This window comes from Monodelphis domestica, chromosome 8 (genome assembly GCF_027887165.1).
Source record: "Monodelphis domestica isolate mMonDom1 chromosome 8, mMonDom1.pri, whole genome shotgun sequence".
NCBI lineage: Eukaryota > Metazoa > Chordata > Mammalia > Didelphimorphia > Didelphidae > Monodelphis > Monodelphis domestica.
In genome coordinates, this window is record NC_077234.1 from 80,956,715 (window position 1) to 80,966,926 (window position 10,212).

General features: G+C 34.6%; 1 long non-coding RNA gene across 1 annotated transcript; it reads left to right on the top strand.

The window, feature by feature from the left end:
- The first annotated feature begins 3,302 nt into the window (after positions 1-3,302).
- LOC103100189 (uncharacterized) lies at positions 3,303-9,766 on the top strand. The gene is made up of 3 exons (XR_471751.2): positions 3,303-3,348; positions 6,351-6,487; positions 9,420-9,766. It is a non-coding gene; the product is annotated as an uncharacterized LOC103100189 (long non-coding RNA).
- Positions 9,767-10,212: the final 446 nt, after the last annotated feature.

Sequence of the window (10,212 nt, forward strand, 5' to 3'; positions counted from 1 at the left end):
TCTTTCAATAATCAGTTTTTGTGCTGAGTCACAAATTTAGGTATTGTAAAGACTCGTTTTCTTAAGTCATGGATTCTTAGGAAGAATACAGTCATGGAGGATAGTGATGTAAAGTGATATGAACAGAACTAAACCAGCTCATACAAAGACTTCAGAACACCGATCAATGCAATTTTGTTTTTTTCAATTGTATCTTATTCTTCATGATTGCATTTGGGGTTGTCTTGGCAAAGATCCTGGAGTGGGTTGCCATTTCCTTCTCCATCTATAAGGACACAATATTTGTAGGGGGGCCGATTATCCTGCTAATCATGCCAAATGTAACATGAGGTAGCATATGTTTTTTGCACTGATAATGCAGTTGTAGGGTGGCATATCCTCTAGAGAATACTGAGATACCAAAGAGAAACCCATACCAGGATGATTTTTATGGTTTTATTAGAGTTAATTAGGTAAATTGGGCTCATTGGGGGAGTTTACTCACAAGAAATCTGTCCTAGGTATCAGGAAGACAAAATAACATGCTGAATCTGCCAGATGAGTATTATGCAGAAACAGAACAAAGAAGATGCACTGTCAGGGATGGCCAAGGTTTATGTGCAAATTTTCCCATGGGATAGTTACAGCTTCTTTTGCCATTTTCATTTATTCAAGGTAGTTTGCAAATTTCTATGAAGTCATAGCTTACATTCTCACACTGGCTACCACCAGTTTATTTTATGCATGAGGAAACTGAAGCAACAGGGTTAAATGACTAGTCCAGGTTTTCATAAGCTAGTAAGTGTCTCAGGCCATATTTGAAATCAAGAATGAGTCTTCCTAATTCTAAGCCCAGGACTCTATCCACTGTACCACCTATCTGCCTGATCAGTGCAATAATAAACTGCTAATAAACTTTATTGAAGATAAAACACTGCACTCACTTCCTGCCAGATATGGATAGAAAGAGAATGCAGAGTGAGACTTGGTGTATTTGGTCCTGGTCAATGTGGATATTTGTTTTACTGGATTCCACATATTTGTTAAGCAATTTTTCCCTTAAATTATTCAGTTGTTGGCAACAGTGGCAAAAAAGAAATAATAAATCCACATAAAATAAATTATATTTAAAGTGTGTAGTAGTGGATAGAGAATTGACCTCAAAATCTGAGTTTAAGTCAGGCACATACTGAACAAATGATTGTACCTCTTACTATAATCAAGGCAACTCTCAAAGATTCTAAGGTGCTGAGCTTCTTTGGTAGAGAGAATTTCCTTAACTTGGAGTCCTCTATACCAATGAAAGCCTTGATCTAATTCATATGCCTATCCTAAGCCATTGTGTAATTAACTTTTAATAATAATTAGTATTTATATGGTGCCTTTAGTGCTTATAAAGTGCTCTAAAAATATTATCTCATTTTATTCTCCTGGTAACCCTGTGGGATCGGTACTATTATTATCCATATTTTACAAATGAGGAAACTATCCTCTCTACTAATTCCCATCTGAACCCTTGCTAGTTTCTCAAAACGATTCCCACCTATCTACTACCCACCACCAAGAGAATCATATATAGTTTCATGTTTTACACAAATGCCACTGGGGAAATTTCCTACTTTATCCAACATACCCTGCATAGGTCACCTTACAGCTGCTGTATCTACTATTTTGAAGCTACAATCTATACCTACCGTCTCCTTCTTGTTTCTCATTTTATGTGAGATTGAGTGAGTTGTCCTGGAATAAAAGCATAAATGTGTTGTGATCACCAAAGTAAATGTCATTACATTATTTTCTCACTCACCCCTTTTCCAAACTTGCCTTTTACTGAAGATGGGAATACCATTTTTCAGTCACCCTTGATCACCCCTTCAGTGTCATCTTTGACTTGTCACTTTCCCTCAATCCAAAAAATTCATTGAGTTGCCAAATTGTGTTATTTACACCTCCAGAACATTTTTTACATTTGTCCCCTTCTCTAATCACACAACCATCACCCTAGTTAGTCCCAAACCTCCTTTACCCAAAATATAGTTCTACACTTCTACCCGGACTCTTTGTCACATCTTTCTTCAAAAGAAAGGTTTGACTGCCACTCTTCTACTCAATAAATTCCAATGTCTTCCTATCTACTCTAGGATCAAATCTAATTTTATCTTCACCTCATTCTTTTTTCAAATATGTGTTATATCATAAACAATGACTAGAAATAATAAAACTAGCATTCGTTATATAACACATGAATATATAAGTATAAACACATATGCCTGATGGTTCGTGAAGCACCTTATATCTCACTTTATCCTCACAACAATCCTTTGATATAGGTGCTATTACTATTCCCATTTTTACATATGAGGAAACCAAGGCAGTCAGAAATCAAGTGACTTGTCCAGGGTTATAAAATTAATTAGTATCTGAGTCTGAATTTTCACTCAAGTCTTCCTGACTCCAGGCCCAGTTTTCTGTCCATAATGCCATATAGTTACTTCCATTATGCCTAATACAGTAGTATGTGTGTGCATACACACATACCTAAACATATATATGTATATATGTGTGTTCATGACCAAATGTGACAGGTAATTAGAGACCAATCCTTTAAAAAATATTTTCAGGAATGTTTTGGTCATCACCATTCCAGGTCACACTATTAATTATATTCCCCATCTTCTTCTCTAAGTTTAGTAATAAGAACAATAATAGTAATTCATGTTTCTGGATGTTGTGGGGATATAAGATCATCCCTCAGAAGACTGAGTCTCAATAAATAGTCCTATTTATGAAAAGAGAAGGGAAATTCACCTGTAAACTACTTAATTAATCCTAGGGCATAGACTAAAAATGTGGTTTGGTCTGCTTCTTAAATCACTGTATCAGTTTGGTTTGGTTAAATTTTGCATAGGTATGGCCATTCCTTTAGAATGTAAGCTCCCTGAGGGCAGATATTATTTTTGTTCTTTGTACTTGCATCCCTGGTGCTTAGCACAATACTCAGCATGTAATATACACTTAATACATGTTTTGTCACTCATTCAATTGTGAGAATTAAAATTAATATACAATAACTCAAGTATTATATTTATGAGATTTATTGATATAAAATTAAAAAAAAAAAAACTAGAGTAAAAACTGCCTAACTTGACTGTGATCTCGAGGAAGAAGAAAGAGAGGGAGGAGTTTCAGAAAATTTATAACCAATCATAACCACACAAATATGAGGACACAGGAAAAGGGATCCTAGAAGATACAGAAAGAATTCTGGGGAACATAGTCCTCGTGTTCAAGATTTTTTCCAACTATACACATTCAAGTAGCCATGGTTACCTTTGTTGCTATCATGAGACTTTGGAGCAGGAAATTCTAGTAAGTGATTAGCTAAGATCTTGTTCATTGAGGCTTTCCTCTTTGATAAGTTGATATTTATATTAGCCTTTCCCTAATACAAAGCAAGTTATTTATAAAGTAACCATCTTGACAATGCTATCAAAACAATCATAAAATCAAAACTGTACTTGATAATCCTTTTCAACAAGAAAAATCATCCTGAAAACAGGCATTTGCCCATTGGCATAGCATTGATGGCTATCCTTCATGTTCTTAATGTATAAAGTAGGAAGTTTGAGGACTTTTTATGAAATCTTGGGTTGTTAATTTATAAATTCATATATAATCTACTTGTTGCCCTAAACTGGGCATCTAGTAATGGGAGACTTCATTGTGTTTGCCTTCTGAACTGCAACAAGGACATTTGGTTACTTTTTTTGTGTATTGATTAGTTATAACATATCATTAAAATAATGTTACAAATTATAATATAAAGCTATTAATATTAATTTTTTCATTATGTACATTGCAAATAAAATAAGGAAAATGTTTAGAGACATGATAAATATTTAACAAAATAGCAATAATCTTAATTCAAATGGGGCATATGAGTAAAGTTCATTATTTACTCAAATGAACTGCCAACAGATTTTTAAGATATAACCAAACATGTATGCATCATGCTAACTAATTCATCATGGAGTATCTCACTTGTATCTCTTCTCTCAGGATACTTTGAATCTAGTCTTTTCTTCAAGAAAAAAATTTAAAAGGCACAAAGCCAATTACTCTAGTGAAGTTACATTTCATGGAAGAAGAGAGATAATAATAAACTGACAAAGCAATATAGTAGGCAGTTATGAAACACAGGGCAAATAGCACAAAATGTATCTTAACTGTATTTTCATATTAACTTTTTTGAAGAGAAATTCTTTTGGCAGTGGAATAAGGAGACTTTAGGACACTAGTCTCTATGGCAAGAAGACACTCAAGAACATTCACCACCCAGGAACACCAAGTGGCTTCTGCTTGAGGGGAAGGAGAAAGGACAAAGCTACCCTGGGGAATAGCTCATATAGGATGTACTTGCTATAAAATTGGGGAGGGGGCAGGAATTTCACTATCTAGTAGCTTCCTGTTTTAATTAATTATACTAGCAAATTAAGGGCTACTACTGCTTAAAATAGTAAAAGTAACCTTCTAAATTTTGGTGTCCTTGGGCAAAGCTCTAGTCAGCCTACCCTAGTTATAACTTTGCCTGATGAACCCTTTGCTATTAAAATTTCCTTCTTTAACGACTTCAAGAAGATCATTTTTCTTTATTTCTACTTCTTAGGTTGTATAGAATTTGGAATAGCATATATCCACTCTGAAGCCGTTATTGCAAGCAATTAATTAGAAATCCTTAAGCCAGAATATTGGTTCATTTTCTTAAGTGGACTAGTAATCTATTGTTTGTATTTTATAAAATAAGGAATTTAGTTTTAAATTGCATCAAATTTAACCACTCATCCAGATTCTTCCATGAGCTGGTAATTTTTATCGTATTCACAGGAAATAAAACAAAACAAAAAACTTGTCCTTGTAGAATCTGTAAACTCATTTATATGAATAACCACTAACAAATCATGACTGAAACATCACCACAAATCCCTGGAGTGAATAATCCACAATTACTCAAATCCTCTCCTTTAGCAGATTTGACATAAAATTCCATGAGGCCATTTGTCTTTTTCTGAGATTGCCAGTCCTCTTAAAGCTTTCTCAAAATGTGTTGCCTGCATTCCAAACCTCATTTTCAGCCCTGGAATAGGTAATATAGGAAAATCCAGATGAGATGTGGTAAGTGTTCCAGGGGAAGGAAATCAATGAATTTATTCCACCTGCTTGAGAGTTCCTCCTGCTGCCCATCCAGGTCTCATCCCAGAGCCTCATGCCAGGGCTACAGAGAAGAGGAGGGATTTTGAAAGGGTTTTTACTTTGCAATCATTTTTCAGTTAAGTACCTTAGCTATTCTCTCAATTTAAGAAGTTCATCTCCCAGAAGTCAAGATATATATTCAGTCCTTCCATTTCCAATTCCCTTGGGAAACTATGCTAAACATAAATTGACTTATTTATTCCCTTTTATTTTCTAGCTCATCTATTTTCAGTTCCAGCATTTTATGTTTCTTAATCAGATCATGAAATGAATCAGGCTGATCTGAGGCCTACTTTTCTTTTCCAAGGTCAGATTCAAATACTTCAAATGTTTTGAATTTAACTTTAAACTACTTCTTCATCAAAAGAAATGTGAATAGCATCATTTTCCCAATGTAGCATATTCTTGCATATACTTACAATGATTTTCATACAGATCAATCCTATCCCAAAGCCTTAGAATGATCAATTGTTACCAAACAGCCACTGAAATAGTGTTATTGTGGGATGATGGTAAAAGAACTGGAATTTGGAATCAGAGGGCATGGGTTCTAAACCCCGAGCCAGCTACATATAGTTAACCTTTCTATGCCTCTGTTCCCTTAACTATTAAATAGACAAGACTAGCATGACAGTTCTTAATTCCTTTTTGTTTTGAAAATCATTTAACAATCTGGAGAAGCCTTAGATTCCTTAGAATAATGTTTTAAATGTTTACAATAAAAGATACTGTGTTCCAAAGGAAACCAATTATAATAAAATAGAACTATCAAAATATTACAAAGGTCACAGACATTAGGTTAAGATACTCTGACCTATGTGATCGTGAAAGTCCCCTCAGTCCTAAAACCTGGATCACTGAATTTCCACATGAGCTTAGGAAGCTTTTGCTGAAAACAAGCAAATGGGGGAAAAATTGTGTCTTCCAAGAAGTGCTTCATTTTCTAATATAAAATCAAATAAACATCCTGTGTTTTAAGAAGCATTCTGCCATCTCATTCAAGGTTCCCTTTAGGCACAAATGGTTTGAGAGTGTTTCTTAATTACAACTAATTAAAAAGCATATAAACAAGGTTAATTTGATATGCTGACGTGAGGATGAATTTTAATTCTTTATTATAGGAGGAAGAAACGCTCAACTCTAAATGGAATTTCTCCCTACATCAGTGGTTGACACAGCTCATGTTCCCTGGGACCAGACTTACGGTGGAGTGGTTTTATACAGTAATGGCAGCAAAAATGAATAGATGTTGCTTAAGGTGAAAGCTATATAACTATGTGGTACTTTTCCACCAAATAAGCTTTAATAATGAAACATCTAACTTATAACAGAAGAAAACTAGCAATTAGCAAATATAATAGCATTTAAAAGCATCCAAAATGTGCCAGGAACTGCACTAAGCACTAAAGATACAACCACAAAAATTAAACAGTTATTGACATTAAGAAGTTTACATCCTACCAGGAAAAGTATAAAGCAAATGCAAAGTTATTCCAAATCAGTGAATGGAAAGCAGGTCACTAAAAGCTGTAGGCAATCATTAAAGATCTTATAAAGGATGTGGCTCTTGAGTCAAGTATTGAAGGAAGCTGGGCATTCTGAGAGGCTGAAGTCCGGGGAAGTGTTTTGCAATAAGGAACAGTCTAGGCAAAGGTACAGAATACCAAGTGTGAAGATAAACAACTGGGTCTATCTGGTGGGACCATAGAAAACATGAAGGGAAATAATGGAGGTAGATGGGTGGCATATGGCAGAGAGTATGGACTTGGAGTCAGGAAGACCTGAGTTTGAATTCTGCCTCAGATACTTACTGATAGTAGGATCCTAAATAACTCACTTAACTCCAGGCTAAATTCATCATCTATAGGAATGATTATAACACCTAATTCACAGGGCTGTTCTGAGAACAAAAGGACTTTGTGAAACTTTAGGCACTATCTAAATGATAGCTATGATGTTGATGATGATGAAGATTTTTTAAATGCCTGAAGAGGTAAACTGGAGTCAGATTGTAAAGAATTTTAAAAGCCAGAAAAGTTCCAATTTTGCCCTGTAGAAAACAGAGAATCACTGGAGCTTTTTGAACAAGGAAGGGGTACATTCAGATCTGTCCACTGGGCATATAGTTTGGCAGAGGACTGCAAAATAGACTGGAGAGAGAAAAGATAAGGCAGAAAAGGAGAATAAGGTGAAAAAGAAAAGGTAGACCAGTTAGGAGGCTATGCCATTTGTCTAGGAAATGGATGATAAGAAATTGACCTAGAATGGTGGCTATGAAAGTGGAGAGGAAAAGACTAATAAGGAATAGGTGGGGACAGAATCAACAGGTTTTGATGATTAACTATGTGGAGTGAAAGAAAAGGAAGAGACCAGAATGACAATTCACAAATCTAAGAGGCTGGTAAATCTTTATGCCTTCAACAGAAATAAGGAAGTCAGGAAGACAATAGGTTTGTAGAGGAAAAGAGGAATCCTGTTTTGAATACGTTGCCTGTTTGCATTCTATGGATTATTCATTTTAAACAAAAATTAGATCATTTAGGATTCCTTATAAGAGAAATTGACCCTAGTGGCTTGATTTATAAATTGCTGTATACAACTTTTTAGGAATTCATTAGTCATATATAAGAAATATCACCAGTAGACAGGACAAGCTCTGGATGTAACCAGCATAGAAATGATATAGCAGAACTATATTAATTATTCCATTCATTCATCCACTAAGTCAATATTTATTGAACTTCTCCTGTGTACATGGCACTGTGCTGACAAAGTGACTAAGAAAACATAAGGAATGGTCTCTGCCCTCCAAAGGGCATAGTATAGTACAGAAGACAGGGTACTTAATCTGGAGTCAGTATTTTCAGTCATTTTTCAGTTACATCTGAATTCTCATGGCTTCATTTGGGCTTTCTTGGCAAAGATTCTTGAGTGCTTTGCCCTTTCCTTCTCTGGCTCATTTATAGATAAGAAAACTAAGTCAAACAGGATTATATGACTTGTCCAGGGTCACACAGCTAATAAGTATCTGTGTCTAGGTCTAAATATGAGTCTCCCTGACTCCAGCCCCAGCACTCTATCTACTGTGCCAAATGGATGCTATTTCCTGATAAATTATTACTTGATAGGTATCTATATTTTATATAATCCTTGCTTCAACGTAGGTGACCCAGATAGGTTACTTCCAATCTGGCCAAAATTTCTTCATCTTTAAATATGAGGAAAAAAGTGGCAGAAAACTCTAAGTTCTCTGTAGTTCTAACATTATCGTACTGCAAAATAATCATTGCTTATCTTTGGTTAATTCAATATAAAAATCAATCTCGGGTTTTTTTTATTAAGTTTCTCCTTATCTCCCTAATATGAACTGTGGCTTTCCCTAGACCAGAATTTTTTCAAACAATTACACTAGTCTATCTTGTTATAGAACAAAAAATAAAAGGATAATTGAGTCATGTTAAGCTACCACAGAGATCTTTATCTCTACCAAGCAACCATTAAATTGTTGTGCAATCAATAATATACTTCACCACAGAAGTAATTGCATATTGGCAAACATGTAGTTGCTTCTCTATAAGACATGGAGATAAAACATTGGATACCTGGGATCTTTGAAAGAGTGGTACATATAAATTATAAATAAATCACTATGAATAAATATATAAATTACTAAATGGAAAATTGATAAAAATTTCAAGAATATGATTACTGGCCTCCTTTAGAACTTTTCTTTGTTCTTCTGTTATCTTTTGCTGAACAAAGTGTATTGAAGGCTCTTTTACTGGGTTGTTTAAGGTAACTGAAATTGTTAGGCAAACACACTGAGAACTAAAGTAATGGGAAAGACAAAATTATTTCCCCTCCTCCCCCCACCCAATTCTGCTATCTTTTCAGTTGGATTCAGAATTGGTAAGTTGACTGAAGCTTTTAACAGACAAATCACTCTCAATAATACTGGAAACAGGGATTTATTTTAAAGGAAAGAATGGTAAGAGAATTTAGATGGGAGAGAGGGAATTTAGGATTTCCCTAATCTATTATATATTCAATGCTATGTAATTGTTGATTGAATAGTCTTTAAGGGATATTGATAGTACCTTGAAATCTTCAGAACTGTATCCTAAATCTTCCAAGGAAAAGTCAATAGCTAAACAAGTAGAGAAAATTCTCTCTGGTACCTTTTTCCTCAGATCCAAGAAGAAGAAGAAGAAGTGACTCAAACAGTTTCTGAGCCAACTTATTCAAACTGCCTCTTCTAGGTCACATTCTTCTCTGGAATTTTCCTTGATGGACAGATCTTCAAGCTTCCATTCATTGCATCTGCTTTGCAAGTTTTTCTGTAGCAATAATTCCTTACAAAAGTCAGAGACAAAATCCACCTTTCATTGGTATTTATGCCACGTGTTCATTTGTCTTGCCATGAGAGTCATTGGTAATTTCAAAATCAATCTATAAAGTTAGATTTGCAATTTTTAGAGCAGCAGTTCTCAAAGTTTTAATCTGAGACTCCAAGTCTCTGAAACCCTTTCAAAGGGACATGAGGTCAAAACTTTTTTTTATAATAACACTAAGATGTTTTAATTTCTATTATGGTAAATGACACACATAAACAAAATTGGGGGGATCTCCAATAATTTTTAAGAGTGTCACAAGGGAGTGTTTGACAAACTCAAAGATCCAAGCTTCTGGAAAAACTTACTAGTTGACAAAGTTTCTGAAAAAACTAAAAAACTGTATGGCAGAAATTAGGCACAAAATTAATACCTCATGCTATATACCAAGATAAAGTCAAAATGGATAGATGATTTAGAAATAAAGGGTGATACCTTAAATAAAGTAGGGGAGCATAAAATAGCTTACCTATCAGACCTGTAGGTAAAGGAAGACTTTAGGTCAAAATAAAACATAAAGAACATTATGAGATATAAAATAAATAACTTTGACTACAGTAAGTTTAAAAGTTATGAGAACACAAAGCATTGC